This window comes from Hemicordylus capensis, chromosome 3 (assembly GCF_027244095.1).
Source record: "Hemicordylus capensis ecotype Gifberg chromosome 3, rHemCap1.1.pri, whole genome shotgun sequence".
In the NCBI taxonomy this organism is placed as follows: Eukaryota; Metazoa; Chordata; class Lepidosauria; order Squamata; family Cordylidae; genus Hemicordylus; species Hemicordylus capensis.
The window spans coordinates 213,828,952-213,853,443 of record NC_069659.1 but is presented as its reverse complement, the minus strand read 5'-3'; the positions used below and the strand labels follow the sequence as shown (position 1 = coordinate 213,853,443).

At 44.9% G+C, this 24,492-nt stretch overlaps 1 protein-coding gene across 3 annotated transcripts in view; it reads left to right on the top strand.

Annotated features, from left to right (window-relative positions):
* RASGEF1A (RasGEF domain family member 1A) overlaps positions 1-24,492 on the top strand; it is a 349,237-nt gene that overhangs the window by 239,076 nt on the left and 85,669 nt on the right. The window contains exon 1 of one of the 3 annotated variants that reach the window (XM_053304660.1): positions 17,109-17,195. The exons of the other annotated variants lie outside the window; for them this stretch is intronic. The gene's annotated coding sequence lies outside the window, so the exon portion shown is untranslated. Of the gene's footprint in view, positions 1-17,108; positions 17,196-24,492 lie in introns of those variants that run through there. 3 annotated transcript variants of the gene reach the window in all.

The following is a 24,492-nucleotide window of genomic DNA, read 5'->3' as shown; positions in this document are numbered from 1 at the left end:
TGGGGTTCCTTCACAAAAAGATCAGTAATGGCAGCCCAGCTTCCGTACAAGATTGCTAGCCAATTACCAGTCTCCCCCTCCTGAGTGCAACAGCAGGGAATGTTGCGTATTCTAAGTTGCATCCTCAGTTCATAAAGGCCAGTGGTGAGTCTCAACTGGGTGGCCACTGCCCTGCTTAGACCGTTTGTGGTTTTGGGGAGAAGACATGCCCCATTGTAACACAGTGGGGGTTCTGCGGCAGATGAGTTGGAAAATCAGCAGGTGTGATCTGGAAAAGATTCCCCTACACCAGAAACTTTTAGAATAAGGGCGTATTTGACTGATCCTTTAACACAGTGGCTTTCATAGTTTAGAGAACAGAGAATCCTTTTACTTCTTCCCCCCATAAATTCAAGGCTCATTGCCCTCCCACAGCCACAACAGGTCATACTTGCTAATTAGATGCAGTGAGTGGGCAGAAACTGTAACACACAACATTAGCAATGCCTTCAACAATGCCAATCCCCCTCTTCCCCACTCGTGCCTCGTCCACCTACACAGAATGCCCACTCATCTGACATCACAAGCAGCCGGTGCTGGTTTTGTTCCTCTGTGTAATTTCCCCCTTTTCTTTGCTGCAAAGAAAAAGCAAACTGCTAAGCAGTTAGTATCTGCATGAAGCAAACTGTGATCCATTTGCTATGCTCTACAGCGCTGCCTATGATGAGATAGTGTTCTAAATGACAACAGGGGAACCACAAGGCTCCAGTCTGATACATGCTGGTCCCAGGGTTTTTCTGCTTCACGCATCAAAGGCTAAAGGAACATGAAACAAAACAGCAATTCCATGTGTTCCCTTTTAGTTTCACAAAGCTGAACACTGTGCAATACGAGTCCTGACTGCTTCTAAATCTTGAAAGAATGAGATGAATGCAGCAAAAAGGACAAGAAAGAAGCAGCAAAGCACAATTTTTGCCACTAACACTTAAGTTTTAACAAGGGAGATAAGATGCTGAAGCTGATGTCTGCCCCTGAGAAACTGTCCCTGAGTCTGAAGTGAAACTGTCCCTGAGTCTGAAGTGTATTGAGACACAAGCAGTGAGGAAATGCATTCTGCACATGTTCAGAGGTAATTAAGCCCATGTTTTCACCAATACTTCACCCTGGTTCAAAAAAGAGACTTTATAGTACTAAAAACAGACTTTGTGGCAGAAATTAAGCCCTGGCCCCTGACTGCCCCTCCTGTAAAAAGAAAATAATTCTTGTCTCTCTGCCTCCCACCCAAACCTTGTCAGAGAACAATCCTAAAACATGATAGGGAGGCTGTTCACACATGCAGCCAAGAGCAGGCTCAGGCAGCCAAGCCCACTCTTGGCTACACGTGTGAACCGCCAGGAGGTGAGTGCCTCCCACCAGTGGCACAGTGGCAAACCCGCTTAGGGCGCCTGCCACTTAGCCAGGGTTAAGGGTGTGAGGCGCCCATAACTCGGGCTAAGTGCTTGTGTGTTGGCACTGCACAGTTTTGACACAGGAGCAGACTCCTGGCTGGCACTAGGGGGGTTCTCCAAAATGCACTGGGCAACCGTACATTATGGGGTTTCTGGGGGCCGGGATGATGCATCCTGGCCCCCAACCCTCTGCACTGCCAGGGGCAGCCGGCAATCATCTGCACACGCAATCAGCACACCCAGCACAGATGGAGGAATTGTCTGGGGGGAAGGTAAGTTTTAAGAGCCTTCCCCACCGCCTGCCCTCAGTGCCTCTCACGGGAGCCAGTGTGGCGTAGTGGCTAGAGTGCTGGACTAGGACCGGGGAGACCCGAGTTCAAATCCCCATTCAGCCATGATACTAGCTGGGTGACTCTGGGCCAGTCACTCCTCTCTCAGCCTAACCTACTTCACAGGGGTGTTGTGAGGAGAAATTTAAGTATGTAGTACACCGCTCTGTGCTCCTTGGAGGAAGAGCGGAATATAAATGTAAAATCATCATCATCATCATCATTGTGAGAAAGTGCTCAGGATGTATTTAGCTCTGCATAACTTTCCACAAGTTGTGATTTTCTCCTGTCATAACTGTAGGGCCACATGCTGGTGTTTCTGGCAGATACACAAATGTATTCATAATCTGGATACCCTCTGAGTTTTTCCTACGTAAATGGAACTGTTCTTCAGCAGCAGCACTGGTTCCCAGTCCATTTCTGGGCCCAATTCAAAATGCTGGTTTTAACCTGGCTTTAAAGTGCTGGCTTTAACCCTAAATGGCTTGGGACTGGTTACCTGAGAGAGCGCCTTGTCCCATATGTTCCTACCCAAACCTTAAGATCTTCTTCAGAGGCCCTGCTCTGGGTGCCCTTTCCAAATGAGGTGAGGTAGGTTGCTACTAGGGAGAGGACCTTTTGCACCCCTTTTATGGAATAGCCTCCCCAGTGAGGTTCACCTGGCTTCATCACTTTGTTCTTTTAGACACCAGATAAAGACCTTTTTGTTCACCCAGGCCTTTTAAATTTTGGTTTTCAGATTTGATCTGATTTTTAACTAATTTTAAAATGGGTTTTTAAGCTGCTTTGTATTGTATTTTGTATTTTCTTTTCCGCTTTTTTGGCTGTTATGATTTAATGTATTATGTGTTTTTATTGTATGTGTTCATGCTCTGTTGTGAGCCACCCAGAGAACTATTTGTTATCGGGTGGCTAACAAATAAAGTTGTTTATTATTATTATTTTGTCATTTGGTGAAGAACATGAGCCCTTTCTCACAATTACGTGAGTGGGCTTGCCAATGGGCAGCCGGGAATGCTGCAGAAGCTTGCCTTCCCTGCAGACAATCCTGCTGCCAGGTCCAGGCACATGGATCGTGTATCCAGATGTTCTGCTGCTGCCCCTGGCAGCACGGAGGTGCAGGGATCAGGATGCATCATGCCAGCCCCCGGAAATCCCACAATGTACCACATGAGTGTGCAGTACATTGTGGGGATCCCCCCAGCAAAGGGCAGATGCCTGTTGGTGTTTCTTGACACATGGTCAAGTAACTGGGGTTAAGGACACACTCCCTACCTTAACCTCGTTTAAGAGCCCGGCTTCTTAGCCGGGTTTGCTGCCGAGGCACTGCCAGGAGCTACTTGGCTCCTGGCAGTTTGCAAAGGCAGCCAAGTCCAGGCTGTTCATGAGAACAGTCTCATGTATTATTTAGTGTTGATTTCCACATGTGAATGGGCCACCACAGAAATAATATCAGAGAGAACTTCCATATCGCTGCACACACTATGCTTTTCAGTTGAGCCAATTTTCATATTCAGATGCAAGTCATAAAGTGCAGATAAATGAAGTGATGCATGTGAAACAGTGCATAGTCTTTATACTTTCTAGAGAGTTATATGTTTTATATAGAATAATCTTATCTTGATTTTTTTCTTCTTTACTGATGTGTGTGTGAAACCTCCATCAGGTTTCTGATTGAGATGGTCTTAAGGAAGTTAATTCAGTTCTGAAAACAGATTTATTTTCCCAACTTGCCCCAAGTCGGAGAATATCGACTCTCTCCTCAGCATAACAGTAATACAGCCACAAGTCGAGATCACCTCAGTCTCTAAAACCATGATTTTTCCATTAACACACTACTCCTATATTAGTGATTCAGCTTAGAAAGAAAATACCACAGTTCTCTAATACTTCAGCTCATCTTACTAATTGTGTTACCATTCCTAACTCTTCTAAAACTTTTTGCTCACAAATGGATATCCCTTCTCTTCCCCTCCCCTCTTTCTCTTTCTCAAAGTAATTCTAGATATTGTTGCCAGATATATATATATCCACCAGGCTTGCTTTAATTTTATTGCTGCTTGCCAGAGATTCATAGGACCAGGTCTCACGATCCGTGAGACCCAGTTTGGGGCAGTGAGTGGGAAGAGTGGGCTAAGCCCGCTCTCCCCGCTCATGAGCGGGGAGGGAGCCCTGGGTGGCCAGATCGGCTGCCCGCATGATTGCCAGCTCCAAGAAGGCTGGGGAGCTTGGGGGCCGGGTGGCCCCTGGAAGCCCCAGTATGCCCTGCACAAGCGTGTAGGGCATACTGGGGAGACCCCCGGAGCTGAGAGGCAGCTTTTCACCTTCCCTCCGGGGGGTCTACTCATGAGTAGGTGCGGCATGAAGCCGTGCCACGGCTACTCACTATTTAAAAAACTATTTGAGGGCAGGGGTTCTTGAGTGGGTTACCCGCTCCAGAACCACCGGGCTCACAGCCAAGCCCGGTGGTTCTGACGATCTGCAAAAATCTGGCTAGGCTCTCCTAGCCCGATTTTTGCAGATTGTGGGAATAGCCCCATAGTGTTGCAGTAGGCCATCATACATTCAAAAACCTCTTCTTTATTTGTTATTCTGTGATTTTTACACAAAGTTATCCATACCATTATTTGACAAATAGTATAAATAAGCAAGTACCAGCTGACTGGGTGCATAGCATCTGCGCCCCTAGTTCAACTCTTCCCCCGACACCAGCCCCTTCTCCCTGTCTTCCAGCGGGCATCTCTGACACCCTCCCGGCCCACTTCTATCCCAACCCCACTCGCAGTTTCTCCTGCCGCCACCTCCTCTTCCTGGTGGCCCAGATGCCTCCCGACCCCGGCGGGCACTGCTGCCACCTCTCCATGGCTGGGTCCGCCACCTCCTTGCCACGGCAGCTCAACGGCCTCCTGCCACACATGAGCTCCTGCTGCCTCAGCCTATCAGGTGCCTCCGCCGCCCAGCCAATCAGCTGGGCACCAGGACACACATTCTAAAGGCGCACCCAGGAGGATTATATATAGGGATCATAACAGAAACAGAACTGACCATATGGGCTGGTTCACACAATGATTATACTGTTAATCTGAGATCCCTGAGCCACATGGGCTCCCGTGATGTATGTGGTATGGACTCAGAATTTCTTCTCCAAACCCAAATCCACACCACAACTGACTGACTGACATTTAACTGGGATAGCTGATCTTAGATCTGAATTCAGCTGGTTGATTCTGGTTAAATGTCAGTTAGGCACCATGTGAATCTGGCTGAGTTCATACAAAATGCTCCACAGGTGCACATGCTGCCCGAGGATCACACATTTGCTAAGTGGACATTATAATGATCACGTGGAAATAAATGAAACAAGGTCAGCAATTAAGGTCTGGTTTCCACATGTATGTATATTGCCTGATAACTGCAGAGCCACACACAACATACAAAACTCTCAGATTGCTCCCACACTCTGCTTTTTCAATGGCACCAGTTCAAAGATTCAGTTGAGGGTTTTCAAGAACTTACAGTACTAGTTGAGTGATGTACAAGCATGGAAATCACAATGACTGCCCACACCTCCCAAGCCAGCTTTGGGGATTCCATCAGGCATCATCACACACTGTGCAAATAAGCATCAAGTTCTGCAGCTTAACACAGGACATGTTCTACACTTAAATATAATCACAGAATACACACAAGCCTGCATATTTGTTGATCACTGGAACAAGAATCCACTCAATTCTCCTTCTGCTTTGCACACCCACATCCACTGAGAAACTTCTTTCTCAGCAAAAGTAGGCAGATGAAACTCACACATTACCTCTCAAACAAAATACTGGAGGCCACACACTCAGCTGTCAAATCTAAAGACCTGGGTCCCATATGCATACATCTCTTTTGTTTCCTCTCCACTTAATGACTTGCATTGCAGCTGAATGGGTTAGCTGTAGGGATGTGCACGAATCGTGATTTGAAGAGTGATTCGCAACACATCTTCTGCACTTTTAAAATGGCTGTCATGCCTGCGCGGAGGCCATATGCACACAGACGTAGTGCAGGATCACCCGAGGGGGAGCACCACCAGCACACAAAAATAGCTGGGAGTAGTACCGCCAATTCAGGAAATTGCGACAAGCAGTGGAGGAGCAGGTATGCACCTGCTCTACCCCGTTTTAAAGGTGCAGGTGATAGGTTATGAATCACGCTTTGAATTGTGATTCGTGCACATTCCTAGCTGGTTGTCTTAATTGAAAAGTTTTATGTCTTGAGATTATATGAAAGTTCTGTCTGTGGTGTTTGAGCTGTGGTGACCCATTCAATGTATGTAGGACTCAGCCCTAGGTGACTAATTCAAATTCACCATTCAGATTCACTGTGAACAGATGAATTTTGTCTGTCACTCAGTAAGGCAATTAAGAGATAACTCATTTCCAAACTTTTTAAAAATGCCATCCTCTTCATTCCTCTATAATCTCTTTAAGGGAAAAGAGAAGTGAGGAACACACACAGTGTTGTGATAATTTGGATTTTCAAGATTGTCCCTTAAGAGCTGGACATGTTGCCCCTTCCAGCCTTGTCTGTGTGACTGATAGACTGGAAAGTTGCATTAGACAGCTATAATAGCTTCCCCTGTGGACAAAATCTCTCTTCTCTCTCTCTTTATGGTACTAGCTTAAAATGAGCACTCTGCTTCTTGAACAAGACAAATTGAACTAGTAACAGACAAACTGAGAGTGTAAAGGAGCTTCATGTCTGTTTGGAAAGGCTACAAGCAAATAAACTAACGAATTGTCTTTATCCGCTGCTAGTAGCACAAACTAATGAAGCTCTCATTCTGGTGGTACCCCCCCGGCTTTTTTTTCCCCCCTGGTAAAAATTGTCTGATAAGTCCATTAAATAATTGTTTAAAACATTTTATTCAAAACACAAAAATCAAATCTTTATATATATTTCTCCAAGGTGTAGCTGTCTGGCCACATGCAAAATGTTGATCCCTCTGGCCTGAACTAGAAAATCACTTAACTAAACTATGTGTACTTAGCATTTATATAGTGCAAGTACATTTTATATATGATCTCAAAGCCAACTAAAGATGTGGGATATCTGTGATCAGCTCTTCCAGCATCTTTTGCTTTGACAGCAGAGCAGGAGAGGGATATTTGGATCCTCCCTTCCCATTCCATTCTTCTGATTTAAGTCACCCCCTCAAAATTGGTATTAGCCACAGACAGGAATAAAGGTGTCTGTTGGGGTGGGGTGAGCTTCCTCTCTTTCAGTGATCCAAACCACTGAGAAGCAGGTTGGCCCCTATCTGCTTAACCCCAGCCAGAGTTCTGTTTCTTGGTAATAGAGTATGACAGAATGCAAACTAGCATGTTCTTGGGAGTATTGCTAGAATATTGGAACTGAGGATATCAGGAACTAACATACATGTGCACATTCTTTAAGTTCAACACTTATATGCTACAAATCAACAGATAATAGTATGGATGAGGATATGGCTAAGTAAGATGCACAAACCAAATTGTCTATGGGAAGGATCATGCTTCAGAATAATACAGCTTGATTGCTAATTGTTGTTGTTTTTGTTACATTTCTGCATATGATGGCTATGCTGTACTGTTTTAGAGGTCAAAAGTAGTAGAAAAGATAGATATTTTAAAAAAATAATAATAATCAGCATTAACTATTGCTTAAATATATTGTTAAATAATATTTGTGCCAAACAAACTCATTTGTGAATACTATTCCTTTAAAAGGCTTCTTTTCATCTGCCGTTCCCATGACAGCAGGCTCATATTTCAGACACACATAGCATCTCTCTTCTATATTGTGCTCACTGATTAATGCCCCAACCCTTGACCTGTTAACCTGCACAATAACAAACCATAAGACAAATGCTCACAGCAATCACACTTCAAATTGGCCTTTCCTGTGCAGGCACATTAAGAGAATTGAAGGGGGAGAATGTTTCCCCTCCAATCCCCACCCCCACCCAAGCCTATTTACATATGATGAAAAAGAAGGTACTGAGGATTCTTTCAAATGCTTCATCTGAGCAATTTGCTGATAAGGAGAAGAAATCCTTTGTTTGCCATGAGTGGAAAGAGGGTGTTCATCCCAAAGCACCAGGAAAGAAATCTGGAGTCATGGACTGTAGGGATGGAGACAGACCTTTTTTTAAAAAAAGAGAGAGTGAGAATTGAATGTCACATTTATTTCTTTTGTTGCACTGTTGTATTGGTCAAACAGGTTTTGCAAAGCCTATTTTCTAGAGGAGAAAGGGCAATGAATGTACCACACCACAAAATTATTCCTCTTTCAAACCATCTTCAACTATCTGGAACACACACACACACACACACACACACACACACACACACACACACACACACACTTACTTTCTGTCTAACTTGGCTTGTAGACTGGATGAGCTGCATTATCCTTATCTAAGTGCCCCACATGAGGTCAGCCTGAGCCCTTGTTACCAGTTCACATTTCTGTGGAGCTGCAGACTGGTTCCTCCCCATCATCTCTTCAGGTCACCACCGTATTCAGACTAAGGTGGCTGAAAAGCACTTTAAAGCTTTGATCTTAAGCACATGTACTGCATTTAATTGGAAGTAAGTCCAATTAAATGCAGTGGAGCTTACTTCCAAGAAAACATGTTAGCTGGAATAATCTTTCCCTGGGGATAGGGTAAGGGTTAACTCATTTGCATGTGATAACTCAATTAAGATGCACTTAAACTAAGAATTGTCCACTGTCTAGTGGTGAAGCCAATATGATGATTAGCCACAGGACAAAATAAAAGCAAAAAAACCCCAAACAAACCAACATTCCCCTTTAGCTAGATGGCAAGTTCAAGTTATCATCCTCACCATTTACTCCAGAGCAACCCCCTTGGAATTAGTGGAAGTAATCTGTTTGATTTTTTATAGGCCAATACTATAATTAGTTCTTGAAATCAGTGATGAATGGACCACCTCTTGTCTGCTTTGGAACGAGACTGTTTATATCCAATTGTCTTCAAGAGTGCAACAGGGTCTATCCCACCCACCTGCTCCTAAGGGAGGCTGATCTATTTAGGGATCATCTGGACCTAGGTGATCCAATTCTAAATGGATTTGGAGGGTGCACCCCTGAAATGTAGTGTCCAGCCCCCTCCATTTCAAATTCCTCTCCCATCACTACTTGAAACCAATGGGACTCATTGCTGAGTAAACATGATTAGAAGGATCAGGATCAGGCTATAATTATCTGGTACAGCAAAAATTGAAACCACTCATCTGCTTATCTCCAAGGCAGCAAAGCACTCCTTCCAATATAAACTCTTAAAGGATGGGGATACAAGACAGAGAGATGTAAATTAAGACGGCTCCACTCCTATAATACATAATCTTGGTTGGGGGGGACGATCTTCCCCTCTTAGAAATAGGGGTGTGCATGGACTGTTTTTGCAGCTTGGTCTGAATTTGGACTGTATTTGGACCGAACCACTGGTCTGCAAACTGGTACAGCAGTTTGAGGGGCTATGCTTGGAAAGGAAAATCTGGAATGCACATGCGTAGATGCCAGGTCAGTTCCAGACCCGTGCTGCCACTGCACAGGTGGTCTGCTGGGAGGAGCAGTGCACGTGAACTGGGTCTGGACCAGGGGGGGCCTTTGAGAAGATGTGGTACCACTACCGTGGCTGCCAGTGGACTGGTAAGCCCCTTACATCTACTTTTAAAGATGCCTTCCCACCACCACCCCTGGCCCCCCTTTAGAAGCCTTTTCAAGGATTCCTCTTTTCTTGTAAAGGAGAATAATCCTCATCGGATCCCCCTTTATAAGCATAGCCTCTTGAACCGTGACGAACCAATCTACCACAGGCTGGTTCAGTTCAGTTTGATCACAGACCAGCCGGCCTTTCTGAAGGTTGTTCTGGTTCACGATCAAACTGCTAGAACCAGCCCAGAGCCCAGTCATGATGGACCAGTTCACAGTGGACTGTTCATGCACATCCCCACTTAGAAACTGGTAACATAATTGCATGTCTTACATAAACTTCCCCACCTGCTACACAGAACTGTTCAAGCATACATATTACTTGGCCCTACAACAGTTCAGGTTTTGACTCAATCCTTCCTCAAGGGCTGTGCCTTGAGTGCCCTTCTGACAGAATCCCCCAAGACAACACACTTGTCAGGTGGTGTCCTGTAGGATATCCAGAGGCCGTGAAAATGGGTCCTGGCCTCTGCTGATCTGCGCTACTAGGAGCAGCACTGATCATGTTGGTGCATGGCTCGCACGCTGAAAACATGATGATCAATCATCTAAAGCAGGCCTGCTCAACTTAAGCCCTCCTATTTTGGGACTACAACTCCCATAATCCCCAGCCACAGTGGCCAATAGTCAGGGATTATGGGAGTTGTAGGCCAACATTTGCAGGAGGGCCAAAGTTGAGCAGCCCTGATCTGGGGAAAGGTAGGCTGAACCCTGCCTCCCTGCCCCCACCGCCCTCCATCCTTGCCCCGGTATTTGTCATGAGAATGACCTTTAAAAGTCCTTAGAATAGAGTATAAAGCCCATAGGTTTCAAATGAAATTATTTCCAAGTAAGAATGTTGAAGATTACAGCCTTTGTTGAGGTTTTATTTCTAGTTTGGGGTTGAAACAACCTTACTATATAATACAAAAAGGGAAAAATTGGTCATGGGCTTTTAACAGTGTATTTTTAAAATTTAAATCTAATCTAGAAATATCTAATTCTTAGAAGCAGGTTGGTTGTAAGGGGGGTTGGTGGCAAAAGTAACTCCTATTTCAAATCCAAACTTACCTGGATTAGATGAAAATGTATCACTAATGGTATCCATAGGTTGCATTTACATATCCCCTAAGCCACCTAATAGTGCAGTGAGGAAGTAACTTGCCTAGGGAGCAAGAGGTTGCTGGTTTGAATCCCCATTGGTGAAACACTTATATCGGGAAGCAGAGATATAGGACTATGCTGAAAGGCATCATCTCATACTGTGTGGAAGATGGCAACGGTGAACCCCTCCTGAATTCTACCAAAGAAAATCACATGGCTTTGTGGTTGCCAGGAGTTGACACCGACTCGACGGCACACTTTTACCTTTACCTTTAAGCAAAACAAACATAGTTCCCACACACAATTCAAGACCAAGAATGGATACAAAGTCAGAATCCAGTGCCCAGAATCTCTGGAAATCTGCCTTCTCAAATCAGCAGCACTGCTTTATGCTGTTAGTCACCAGGCTGCCTAATAAATCACCATAGAAACCAAAGACAACATGTGCCATCCAGCATCCAAGATACAGTACAATCTCTTCTTCTCCTAGATAATCATGTATTGGCTTTTTCATTACACCTGCCTATACTGCATATATATATATAAAAATTTGTTTTGACCCTTTCCTCCAAGAAGCTCAGGGCACATACATCAGGTTGTCTTATTTAACTTAATGACAGATTTGTGAGGTAGCTTGCCCAGGACTACCCAGTGAGCTTTATGGCCAAGTGGAGACATAAATCCAGCCCTCTTCAGTCTAGTTAGTACAGAGCAGTGGTTAAGACCATGAGCCAGGAAGTCTCCAGTTTATCTCTCACCTCATGAAGGTGGCTTCAGGTATACCACTCTCAGCCACAATGTTCCTATCCCCCATCATCGGCAATGTGGGGATAACAACACAGACTTGCTTTACAGGATTGCTACAAGGTTATTATAAGGTTCAGCACTGGCTCTGCCCTGTAGACTTCCCACCAGGGGAAGGAAGTTTGGGGCTGAGAACTGAAGACCAACAACTGCAGACATTGGGAAGACATTGGGATAAGAGACTTCCTTAGTCAACGATTTCAGGATGGGGTGGGGATTCCCAGCATCACAACTTCTATGAAGCTAGAATCCAGGAACTGGCATGATCCAGTAGAAGCAGAACTCTAAATATACACATTGACTTATATATTGCTGATGGAAGCAGCTGGCATGTGTGCTGCCTCCTGAGACTGCATTGGTGCATCTTGCAATGTTGCAGAAGATTCTGTCCAAATGGCACTCTGCAGCAGAGCAACTCCATGTAACTCACAGCATTCCCAGTGGGAGTTGGGTGGAGCTGCTCTGTCACAGCATGCTGTTCAGATGGAGCCTCCCGCATTTCAGGCTGCAGTGTACATGCCAGCCACTTCCATCGGTGGGTGACTCTGCAGTGTGTAAACCATTCTAAACCCATACAAGGTACTCTTGCCCCAAACATGTCAGTAAGAACACACTTTGGCTGACATAAACAGGTGATTGGACAAGGAGGCTCAATGCCATCCATGCCAAAAGGTCATCAATTGTTGCCCAGTTAGATGTCTGCAATAGAATGATAAAAGAGTGTTCTACACCAACTCTGTCTTTAGGGTTATGCAGATGGCCTCTGTGCATCCATAGAATTCACTCTAAAGGTGTCCGCACATGTACAGAGGTCTGAACCAGGCTGCAGCCTGCCTGGTCTGTCATTTGGGAGGCTGGGGGGGTGGGGGGGCGGGTTAGAGGGGGCCCCTGCCACCTCCTCCAGCGTCCCTGCCATCTCTGCCATCCCTGCTGTCTTATTTTTAAGATAAAGACTCTTTTCTCACACCCCCGCACCACATTTTATTTAAGGAAAGCCCTTCACTTGTAAAGGCAAATCCTCATTGGATTCCCCTTTACAAGTATAAATCGAGAGCTGGCTCAACCCGGCTTGATCAAGCTCAAATCTGGTCCAGATTCAAGCCAAACCAGAAAGCCTGGTTCTGTGCACATACCTAATAGGAATAATGGTTAGTTGGCACCAAAATTTTGAACAAAATGAAGTTAATTTCAGAGCCCTATCCAGTAAGAAATGTGCGAATTTTCAAGGAAAGCCAAATGAATTCCTATAAGATAAGATAAATTTATTAGAGGGGGTTCTTACTACAGGTAATTATCAGGGTTGTAATAAAGGGTAGAATTATATCACATAAGACCTGCCTTTTGGGATCAGACCATCTAGCTCATTGTTTGGTTTCCAGTAACAGCCAGAAAGATGACTCTAGAAAATCCCAAGCAGAGCAAGAAGGTGGATTTCCTGGGCACTGTCTGGAAAATGGCTCAGCTGTGTCAACCAGATCCCAAGAGAGTCACACACTATGCCCCTCTTCCAAGTGGTCCATGTGTTGTAGCCCAGTTTTGCTGTAGTCAGGTCAAGGGGATGAAAATGAACTGACCACTAGGCCTGCACACAGGAAAAAACGTTTGCTTCCAAAGCTGCTTCTGAAATTGAGGGGTTGATTTGCTTGGCCACTTCAGCTGCACTTTACACTCTGCTTTGACATACTTTAGGAAGCTGTTTTGTTCTGGCTTCAGCCACTGACAATAATGGAACTCCTTTTGAATGGCTGAACCCTGAAACGTGAGGAAGGACAACCCTCCATGGAAGATCCTCTGACAATGAGGTTCCCCTATGAGGAATTGCTGTTGCCCACCACCACCACCAATTTGCAGACTTACAGTAATTCCTTCAAAAGGAACCAGGGAGAGAGATTTTCCTGTTTGTTCAACTTCCAGGCTTCTTTTGAAATGTAGTCAATGTGGATTCAAACCAGGGTTGAAGCTTTGGACAGCTTTGTTTGCCTGGAACCTCTTTGGGGGTCTGCCACTTGGATCCAAAGCTACACGAAGCTTCACTTCAGACCCAAATAAACATCTGAAACACCACATAGCTCTACTGACCACATAAACCTAACTGGAGAATGTTATGAGCTGTGAAATTGTATTGCTTTAGCAAGACCTAGCCAGCACAGTGTCTTTCATTTTAAAAAAGCACAATAAAGCAAGCTCCTAACTGTCACGATTGCAAAGATATGCTTTAAAAAGTGTGTGTGTGGCAGTGGGCAATTCCTATGGAAAACGCAGAAGCCAGAGCGAGTTGGTGGGTGGGGGTTCAGTGCTCTGCATAGCTCTTTGTCCCTTTCAATGAGTAGCAAAATTAGAAAATAGGGATATATGTCCCCCTACCCAAAGGGGATAGCTTGCCTTCCCTTTTGATGTAGAGCTGCATTTATATATATTTTTAAAACACAAACATACAAACAATAGATTGGCAACTAAAAATGAGAAATTTGAGATCAATCTTTTTGAAGAAGGGAACCCTTCTTCATTTTTTTAAACTCCATTCCATATATAACTTAGGTAGCAAGTTAATGGCCAACCTCCCAATTTCCTGTCATTTGTTACCATGATATTTCAGGAGTGGTGGGGGACAATGTCATTTTACTTTTGTAAAGTAGCACAGGAACTGCTGCAGCAGAGCTTCTTCTTGTCACCAATGAGGTAGCATCAGGACAGGAGCTGGATCACATGACCTTACGGTCATGCATACGACTATTTTCGGCGGGCAGGGAGGGTGCAGGGGTAAGACAAGACCAAGCTTACCTTCCCCTCAGATGATAACAATCAACACGTGAGATGCGCTGCTCATGCACTCACACAATATGTACTGCTCCCAGCAGCGCCGATCTCTGGAGGCTGTAAAAATGAAACCCAGCCTCCAGGAATCCCAAAATGCACCACATGAGCACTGTGGTACATTAAGGCGCTCCCCCTCTAGGCACCTGGCTCTGTGTCTTCATGGGCTGCATACAGCCTGAACAAACACACAACCTCCAACCTGGGGTAAAGGGCACGCTTGCACCAGGTTAAAGCCCGGGTCAAAAACTCAGGCTTATGGGGGAGACAGCACTGGGATCAGCCTCAATCCTAGCACTTCAGACAGGCAGGCAAACCCTAGGCAGGGCCGCCCAAGCCTAGGTTTGGCTTCTCGTGTGAACAGCCTTCTAGTTTCATTGCAGCACCTCCCATGCCACAAAGGCAATATTAGAAGGGCCTCTTAGCCCTTGGGAATACATGAAGCACTTACTCTTTCTTATTGTTTTAAACATTATTTGCAATCTGTTTGGTTCCTACCAAGAGCCCCACCCCCCACCCCCACCCCCAGCAGCACAAAGTATTTTTCCTTATTTGAAAGAAGCAAACACATATTTTTAATGAACAAATAAACACAAAGGGCAACACTCCTGAATCAACAAGTGTAGGCGCAGGAAAAATGACCATTTCACCACATCTGATTTGGCAGAGGCGGAGGAAAAGAGCATGCAACTTTTGAGTCACAGGGGGGAAACCTGAAAGATTTACAGATAGTGTGGCTGCAGCTAGCCTTGGGAAGAGCCGAGAGATTTCAGAAAGTGGGCAGATTCCTCTCTCATTAATGACTCCAGATCCACTGAACACACGCCAGCAGGAAAAGCTGTTCAGCCCCCTGGCTTGGCTCAAAGCCTGCTGCTTGCCTGCTCCTTTTAAAAAACAAAAACTTGGAGTTAGCAGCAGGTTGGCAAAAATGACAGATTGCCAAAAACTCCATCCGCTGGGCATGAGGCAGTTCTGGGCAGACCTATAGGCAGATATTTGGCATGAAGAGAGACAGCTTGAAAGGTAAGCAATTATTATTATTATTTTGAAAGGTTATTTACATAGTCTTCCTCCATTCCCCAAATCATTTTGCTTGTGGCTTTAAGAATTAGGTGCAAACAGAATAAATGGTAACCTCTGTTGCAAAATGCTGCTGCTGCCAGTCTGTGTGTGTGTGTGTGCGCACTTTTTGAGGGAGTAGTGGTGAGGAAATATGCAGTACCTAAACAACCCCTCCACTCTCTTTGAAGTATTGCTGCTGGTGGTAGTATGACATAGAGAGATTCCTTGCCTTAGAATGTACACCGAGAGAAACTAAGAGCCTTTTTCTTTGAGGCTCTGTGGGACGAAAAACCCCAACTTCAAGTATATGCTGATGGGATCCGAGCTGTCGGTGACAGACCAGGAGAGGGATCTTGGGGTTGTGGTGGACAGCTCGTTGAAAGTGTCGACTCAATGTGCAGCAGCTGTGAAAAAGACAAATTCCATGCTAGGGATCATTAGAAAGGGGATTGAAAATAAAACAGCTAACATTATAATGTCATTATACAAAACTATGGTGTGACCACACTTGGAGTACTGCGTACAATTCTGGTCACCACATCTTAAAAAGGACATTGTTGAACTGGAGAAGGTACAGAAGAGGGCAACCAAGATGATCAGGGGCCTAGAGCACCTTTCTTATGAGGCAAGACTACAACACCTGGGGCTTTTTAGTTTAGAAAAAAGACGACTGCGGGGAGACATGATAGAGGTCTATAAAATCATGCATGGTGTGGAGAAAGTGGAGAGAGAGAGATTCTTTTCCCTCTCACACAACACTAGAACCAGGGGTCACTCCATGAAATTGATTGCCAGGAGGTCTAGGACCAACAAACGGAAGAACCTTTTCACACAATGCGTGATCCACTTGTGGAACTCTCTGCCACAGGACGTGGTGACAGCCAACAACCTGGATGGCTTTAAGAGGGGTTTGGATGACTTCAGTCCACCGCTTTCCCCACTCCGGCACCCATATTTCTTTGAGTAATTGGGGCAGCAGGTTACCTCCCTGCCGCCCCTTCTCTGGTGCTTTGGCAATTATTTTAGTAATGGGGCGGCAGGATACCTCCCTGCTGCCCCTTCCCCCGCTTTTTGTGCGCGTGTGCGCACGCACATATTTCCCGCTTTGCTGAAAAATGCAGCAAAGCGGGAGAAGGGGCGGCAGGGAGATATCCTGCCGCTCCGTTTACTCAAGGAAATACGTGTGCGCACACACACACAAAAGGCTTCTTTAAAGCCTTTTGCACAGCACTGACTGCACGCCAAGCGGGGGAAGGGGCGGCAGGGAGGTATCCGGAATGGCCTCCGGAAGGGTCCGGGCACATCACTAACATTAACCCCCAAACAGACTGTTTTGCTTTCTGCTCAGTTAGCAACCCTTACTCACTTCTCAGATGCATAAACGTACCTGAGAAATGGGTAGAATTGGCAGCTGAAAAAAAACCTGCCAGAAAAGCTGTAAACCAGACTTCTTTTCTGAAGTTCCTTCAGTCAGGTTTGGAGAATAAACAGCTTTTGTCCTGGACTCTTCCCCTGAACCCTGCTCAGAACCACTGGGCTCTGCCCAGGCACATAACAACGATCGGGCAAGGGGAGACAGTTGTCTGGGGGCCCCACTGCCTGGAGGGGCACCCCAGAGGCACCTCACTTGACTCCCCATTGCCCCCTGCCCAGCCCCAAGGCCCCTTAGCCACTTGCCCTGTTCGCCGTCTCTCCTGCTTGTTCTCCTGGCCAGCAATGGAGGCAGCAGACAAGCTGCCAAGAGCTCCTTTTCTCCCGCCTCTCAGCTGATTGGCTGGTGGGCGGGGCTTCCACGGAGGCCTCCTGTAGGCCTCTGTGAAGCCTGAACTCCAGTAGGGCCCAAGCCAGCCAGGAAGGAGGAGGCAGCCAGAGTGGCCACCACTGTTTTCTGCAGCAGAAGACCCCTTGCTGCCAGGTAGAGTGTGAACTCCTTTTTGTGGTTACCTCCCCCCCCCCGGATATATAGGCATCTGCTTGCCATAGGGCTTTGATGGGGGGGGAGGGACTGAGAAGTCTATGAATATTTATTTTGAAACAGCTTGGAAAATTTGCTGACTTAAAAAAAACTATCTAAAAAGTCCTATAAGTGGCTTGTTTCATGGCAGAAAATTGCAAAAACTTCTGGAACAGTATTTTATTAATTTTATTTATTCATTCATTCATTTATAAATGCACTTATGTTCAAGTTGTTTTGCAACCCAGGAGGTCTGAGTGAGAACTGTGAAGCATGTGTGGTGCTTTTATTTTATTTTTCTTGTGTGTGAACTGCTCCCCAGTAACTTGCAGGGACTTCAGGGTAAATCTGGCCAACATGTGAATGCAGCACCTCCATTCTAGAGGAGATGTGTCTTAAAGGGCTTTAAAAGCCTCCTGTGAAAAACCTCCTCCTACAATCAAACTTGACTGAATTTGTTCAGAATTCTGAGAAAACAAACATAGGCTCACCCTGCATGGTTGAAAGTCTCCTTTGCTAATCTGCAGCAAGGGGCCATTTTAATCATTCATCTTTCTAGTGTGTTCTAGGCATTAAAAGTAAAACAAATGTGTAGTACTCAATGTATATCACTATGTATTGTGACGTGTGCGTGTGTGTATTCAGTGAAATGTATTTCCAGGCAGCATACTTATTTTGGAATATCAGACTTAAATCCTTGGGGGCTTCGGGTGTGCGGAGGCCCTGGACTTTGAGGGGGGGGGGCATTTTAAAATCTCGTCTCTGGGCCCATTCCAACCTTGCTACGCCCCTGGCTCTGCCCCAGACACCATCCCCATACTGAAGCTGGGTTCTACCTCAGAAAGCTTCATACCAGGCCCCACTAGGTACTAATATTTTTAGATTTCAGAAGTTTGCACTTCTAGCTGTGAGACCTTAAGAAGCAGTGCCCTTAAAGGGACAACTGTTCTTAGCTCACTCCTAATGCTGGTTCCCAAGCAAAGGAGACAGAATTGAGAGTCTTCAGACTCATTGCTGCACCTAGAGAATAGAGTGGCAAGTACAACACCTATATCTCTCACATTTGACTGCTAGAGCTTATATTCGAAGCAGGAAGTTGTATATACATCTGTATTCCGCAACTCACTGTACATAAACAGATATATACAACTGTACTACACAGACAAGAAACCACATTTAAATCTCACAGGAGGAGGAGTAGTGGAATAAATACAGACAGGCTGTATTTATCTATATATAGCATGTTTATAAACCCACAGTCTTTGCATGCAATCATTTCAGATGGGCTGAAACATGAACAGTCCCCTTGGTAAGCATTTACAGCCACTGTTTTGCATTTGCAAACCTACTGTCATTGCATACCATATATCCATGCCTCAAAGGGGTGTAGGCAGAGCAATTTACATTATATTTTCAGTCATCCTGCCAATAAGCATTTCGCTTCAAGGGGGTGTGGGGGACAGCAGCCAAAATCTTATCTTTTAAAAAATTCAGCATTTAGCAACATGATCCAGCTTGTTTTTAAAACAGACATCAGGTGGCAGAAACCTTCACAGACTTAAGAGAAGAGAGACTGGGGCTGTTCACAAGACCTTGCGTGTGTGGTCAGGTGGGCGGGGAGTGGGTAAGGCAAGGTTCAGCCTACCTTCCCCCAGACGGGCGTTTGCAGCCCGGGTAGCGCACAAGCCACGCACCCACACGAGTAGCACAGATGACTCTCCATGCTGCTTCCAGCTGTGCGGGTTAACAGAGACCAGGAGTAATTGTCCCAGCCTTTGTGAAACTCACAGTGCACCGCATGCCAAGGACAGTGCACTAGAGGATTCCCTGAGGTGCCCATCTCTGTGTCAGCACAAGCTGCAATCAGTTCAAGAGAAAAAGTACAAGATAGATTCCAGGAAGCTCAAGTTCCGGAAGTTCTGGAAGTACCCGAGAAAAAGTAACAGGAAATTTATGTGTGAGTTTTCATTTATTCTTTATCGCTGGAATGCACCTCTCATAGCAGTTTATATTGAAGTAAACCTTGTTTGCCAGTGGAAGTTCTAACCATAGTTCTGAGCATCACAGGGCATGGGGGCTGGTTCTTACATGACCAGAGTGGTGTGGCTGGTAATTCCCCATGGCTGATTTCCTTCTCTCATAATGCAAGAACTGGAGTCACTTAGTAAAGTTGAGGGCAGTTGGTTCAAAAAAGATAAAGGAATATAATTCATCATACAATCTGTTAACATGAATAGTGTTGGAAGGAAAGGACTTTGCGCTGTCTCTTTGCCTCAGACAGTGGAGGACAGACTAGTAAGTCAGAGGGCTAGAAGGTCAAAGACATTTGGTCATCACTTCCTGCTGCTCTGATGCTATCCCTTTGAAATGTAGATTGCTAATCTTAGGGGATTCAACTTCCTTCCTCCTTCTCTCTCTTCCTACCTGGCTGTTGACCTTGCAACATGGCAAGTCTCTTGCCCTGCACCATATGTGCAGAGAAGATGGTGAATCCATCTGCATCCATTTAGATAGATAGATTAGAGATCCTAAATCCTCACTTTCTTATCTAGAATGGAGTTCCTTAATAAATACCTTTTTATATTGATTTGAAACTAGCAATTGGCTCCAAGTTACTTTACTCTTAGCACACATGCATGCATAACTAAATCCGCTGTGTTTGTGCCTCTGTGCACTCTGCTATATTGAAAAAGGGATTCTCTCACCACAGAGAATTTCCAACAGGTTATGGGCTCCAGCCAGTTATGGGAGCAGTATTTTGAGCTGCGTGTGCTGCAACTAGATAGTTAGGTTTGTTCCAGGAGATCCATTGAGATCTAGCGTGGACACTTTGAAGTGCTAATCTACAGCAACTGCCTTTTGGAGCCGGTGAGCATGGCTGCATACCTGGAGGGAAAACTCAGGCTTACCATCCTGGAAGCGGATAATTACTTGGAATGGAAGACTCGACTGAGGATTGCACTGAAAGCAGAGGGACTCCACCAAGTTACTGAGCAAGACCCCCCGCCAGATGGAACCTCGGATGCTGAGAAAAAGGAGAAGGAACTCTGGCTAATTAAGGACCGAAAATCACAAGCGATGATTGCAGCTTCCGTGAGTAAAACTTTCCTTTATGCTATTTGTGATCTTGGAACCTCAAAGGAGATGCTAAACAAGCTAGATTCTATGCATATGAGGAAAGGATGGGCATACACGTTTAATTTACGCCGAAAATTGCAAGATCTCCAATATAAAGATGGGGACTGTTTCTCTACTTTTATTGGGACTTTGGAAGATTTCTTTTTTCAATTTAGACAAGCAGGAGAGGAATTTACAGAGAGTCAAAAGCTGGAGACTCTGTTCTTGAGCTTGCCTGCTTCCTATAGCACTATAATTGGGCAATTGGAAACCCACACCAATCTAAACTTTGAAAAGGCTGTAGAAACATTGTCTTCGGAGGCTAACCGAAGAAACCTTTTAAACTCACGCTATGAAAGTGAACTGGCTAGCAACTTTGCTCTTAAAGCAACAATTGATCATTCCAGACGTAACCCGAGATGGGGAGGGAATGCTGGAGGAAATGCTGCAAGAGGGAACCGCATGGGCACCTCACATTTGCATACAAAGAGAGCAGATTACACCAGAGAAACTCAGCCCAGAGAGAGAGGTCACATGACCGCCAGTGCTGAAATGAGGTCAGCTGGAAACAAAGCCTTCAGGTGTTTCCTGTGTAACGAATTTGGCCACCGGGTGGCGCATTGTCCCAAGAATCAGACCAGGAGGTCTGGGAATATCAGTCAAACAAAGGAGAATGAAAACAGAGATTCCAAGTATACAGACAGACATTTCAACAAGAACTATAGTGTTAATTTAATGAAAAATAATGAAAAGCTGATTTTAGATTCTGGGTCATCTGTCCATATTTCTAAAAATCTAAGTTTCTATACTGAACTGTTTGATATTCCTGAAGAGACCGTTTATTTGGGCAATAATACTACAATTAAAGCAAAGAAAAAGGGCGAAGGAATTTTATATTGCAAATTGCTGGATGGATCTGTTAAACCATTTTTTCTGAGAGATGTTTTGTATATCCCTGAATTCTCAAGCTCCTTGATTTCAATATCCAAGCTAGAGCAACAAGGCTGTGAATTGTATATTAAAAATGGACAATGTGTTGTTACCCAGAATGGAGAAGTTTGCCTTGTGGGCTCAGAATTTCAAGGTCTTTATCATGTGGAAGAGCAATTTACAGACAGAGAAAGACCAGCCCAGTCCAGACCTGAGGCATACCAGCCTAATGTAGTGAACCTAGCCAAGTTGTGTCAGCATGGAAACTGCTTACAATTATGGCACAGAAGACTAGGACACAGAAGTTTTGAATCAATTCAAAACATGAAGGAACAGGGATTAGCTAATGGCATTGATTTTGTACCATGTGACACTGTAACTAACTGTGTTTCTTGTCTCGAGTTCAAAGCAGTAAACAAGCCATTCCCAAAGCATAATGAAAGGAAGACGAAAGGACCCTTGGATCTGATCCACAGTGACATATCTGGACCACTACCAGCAACCATAGGTAATCATAAATATTTTCTAACTATAACAGATGATTTCTCACGATACACGTGTGTTTATTTACTGAAGGAAAAATCAGAGATGCTGGAGAAATTAAAACAATATGTGGCGATGGCAAGCAACAAATTTGGCTGGAAGCCAAAGATCCTGCGCACAGACAATGGAGGAGAATACATGTCCAATGCTACACAGCAGTTCTTGAGAGAACATGGAATTGTGCATCAAACTACGGTGCCTTACTGCCCGCCCCAAAATGGAATCGCAGAAAGAATGAACAGAACTCTACTGGACATGGTAAGATGCATGCTTGCTGACGCACACCTCCCACAGAAATTCTGGGGAGAAGGCATCATGACTGCTACATACATACACAACAGAATGAACACAAAACCTATTGAAACAACACCTTATGAACTTTGGCATGGTCATAAGCTGTCCATGACGCATCTGCGTGTCTTTGGAAGCACGGCTTACTCATACATCCCAAAGGAAAAAAGGACTAAGTTAGGGCCTAGGGCCACAAAAGGGATTTTTGTAGGCTACGCAGCACAATCCAAAGCCTACAGAATTCTGGATCCTGACACCAACAGGATAACCATAAGCAGAGCAGTGTGTTTTGAAGAGGATGAAAGAGCTACACCTTCAGAGGGGGCCTACACTGAAGCAAGCAACCAGACCAAGCACCCTGATGACTGGATTATGCTTCCTGATCTCAGAGGAACTGAGGAGGAGGAGGAGACAGCAGATCCAACCACACTTGACACAGAGACCCCCAGCGATCCACCAGACGCACCTGAGGTGATAGAAGAGACCACAGAGGGTGAGGTGAGGCGATCAACGCGCTCAAACAGAGGTGTTCCAGCTCCGAGGCTGTCCTACCTCGCAAGAACAGCGGAACAACCAGAACCTTCATCATGGGAGGAAATATCCCAGCTACCACAACCAGAAGCCCAGAAGTGGAAACAGGCTGCAATTGAAGAGCTTGAGGCTCTACAGAAAAACAAAACCTGGACTCTTACTAAGTTACCACAAGGAAGAAAAGTTATTGGCTGCAAATGGGTTTTCAAACTCAAACATGATGCTGATGGTGAGATTCAGCGCTACAAAGCCAGATTAGTAGCAAAAGGATATTCACAAAAATATGGAGAAGATTATGATGAAACCTTTGCACCAGTGGTTAAACATACCACAGTAAGGACTCTGTTAAGTATTGCTGCTAGCAAAGGAATGCATGTTGAGCACCTAGACGTGAAAACTGCATTCTTGCATGGTGAACTGGAAGAGGACATTTACATGCAACAACCACCAGGTTTCTTACAGGAAGGCAAAGAGGACTATGTATGCAAACTGCAAAAGAGCATTTATGGTTTAAAACAAGCTGCCAGAGCATGGAATATAAAACTGAATGATATGCTGCTTCAAGCAAACTTCAAAAGAAGTGAAGCTGATCCCTGCCTGTACACGAAATGCAGAGATGGGAAATGGACTTACATTTTGGTGTATGTTGATGATTTGATTTTTGCCTATGAAAATCCAGATGACAGCAAGGAAATAATGGATCATCTGAACAAAGAAGTGGAAGTCAAGCAACTTGGCAACATTGCACACTACTTGGGCATTCAAGTACAAAGAGAGAAAGATGGAAGTTTCCTGATCAACCAAGAACAGAAAATTAAAGACTTGATAAACTTGCTCAGACTGGAAAATGCAAATCCTACACCAACTCCAATGGAAGTGAACTACATAAAGCAAGAAGATCAAACTGAGCCACTATCTGACAACCATAGATATCGTGAAGCATTGGGTAAGCTTTTATACATTAGTACACTCACTAGGCCAGATATTAGTACAGCAGTTGGTTTACTTTGTAGAAAGACTGCATCACCAACAGTCAAGGACTGGAATGCAATGAAAAGACTTGTTAGGTACCTAAAGGGTACTGCACACTTTAAGCTCAAGCTGCCAGCTAATAGTGAACCAAAACTAGAAGCATACGTAGATGCAGACTGGGGTGGAGATATAACAGACAGGAAATCCACCAGTGGTCACATAATTTTCTATGGAGATGGAGCGATAAGCTGGTCAAGCAGAAAACAAGACATAGTAGCATCATCAACCACTGAAGCGGAATATGTATCAGCTGCACAGGGCTGTCACGAGATACAATGGCTGTGTCAACTACTGAAGGACCTAGGTACAGATGTACCACAGCCCATACCAGTGTATGAAGACAACCAAAGCTGCATTCAACTCTCCAAACAAGAAGATGTAAAGAGGAGTACCAGACATATTGATGTGAAGTACCATGTAGTGAGAAGTCTGCAGAAAGATGGACTAATCAAGTTGCTCTACTGCCCGACAAATGAAATGCTCGCAGACTTACTCACTAAGCCACTACCAAGACCCTGCTTTGAAAAGCTGAGAGAGAAAATGAATATTGTGAACTGAGTCACGAGACAACGAGAGGGGGTGTTGGAAGGAAAGGACTTTGCGCTGTCTCTTTGCCTCAGACAGTGGAGGACAGACTAGTAAGTCAGAGGGCTAGAAGGTCAAAGACATTTGGTCATCACTTCCTGCTGCTCTGATGCTATCCCTTTGAAATGTAGATTGCTAATCTTAGGGGATTCAACTTCCTTCCTCCTTCTCTCTCTTCCTACCTGGCTGTTGACCTTGCAACATGGCAAGTCTCTTGCCCTGCACCATA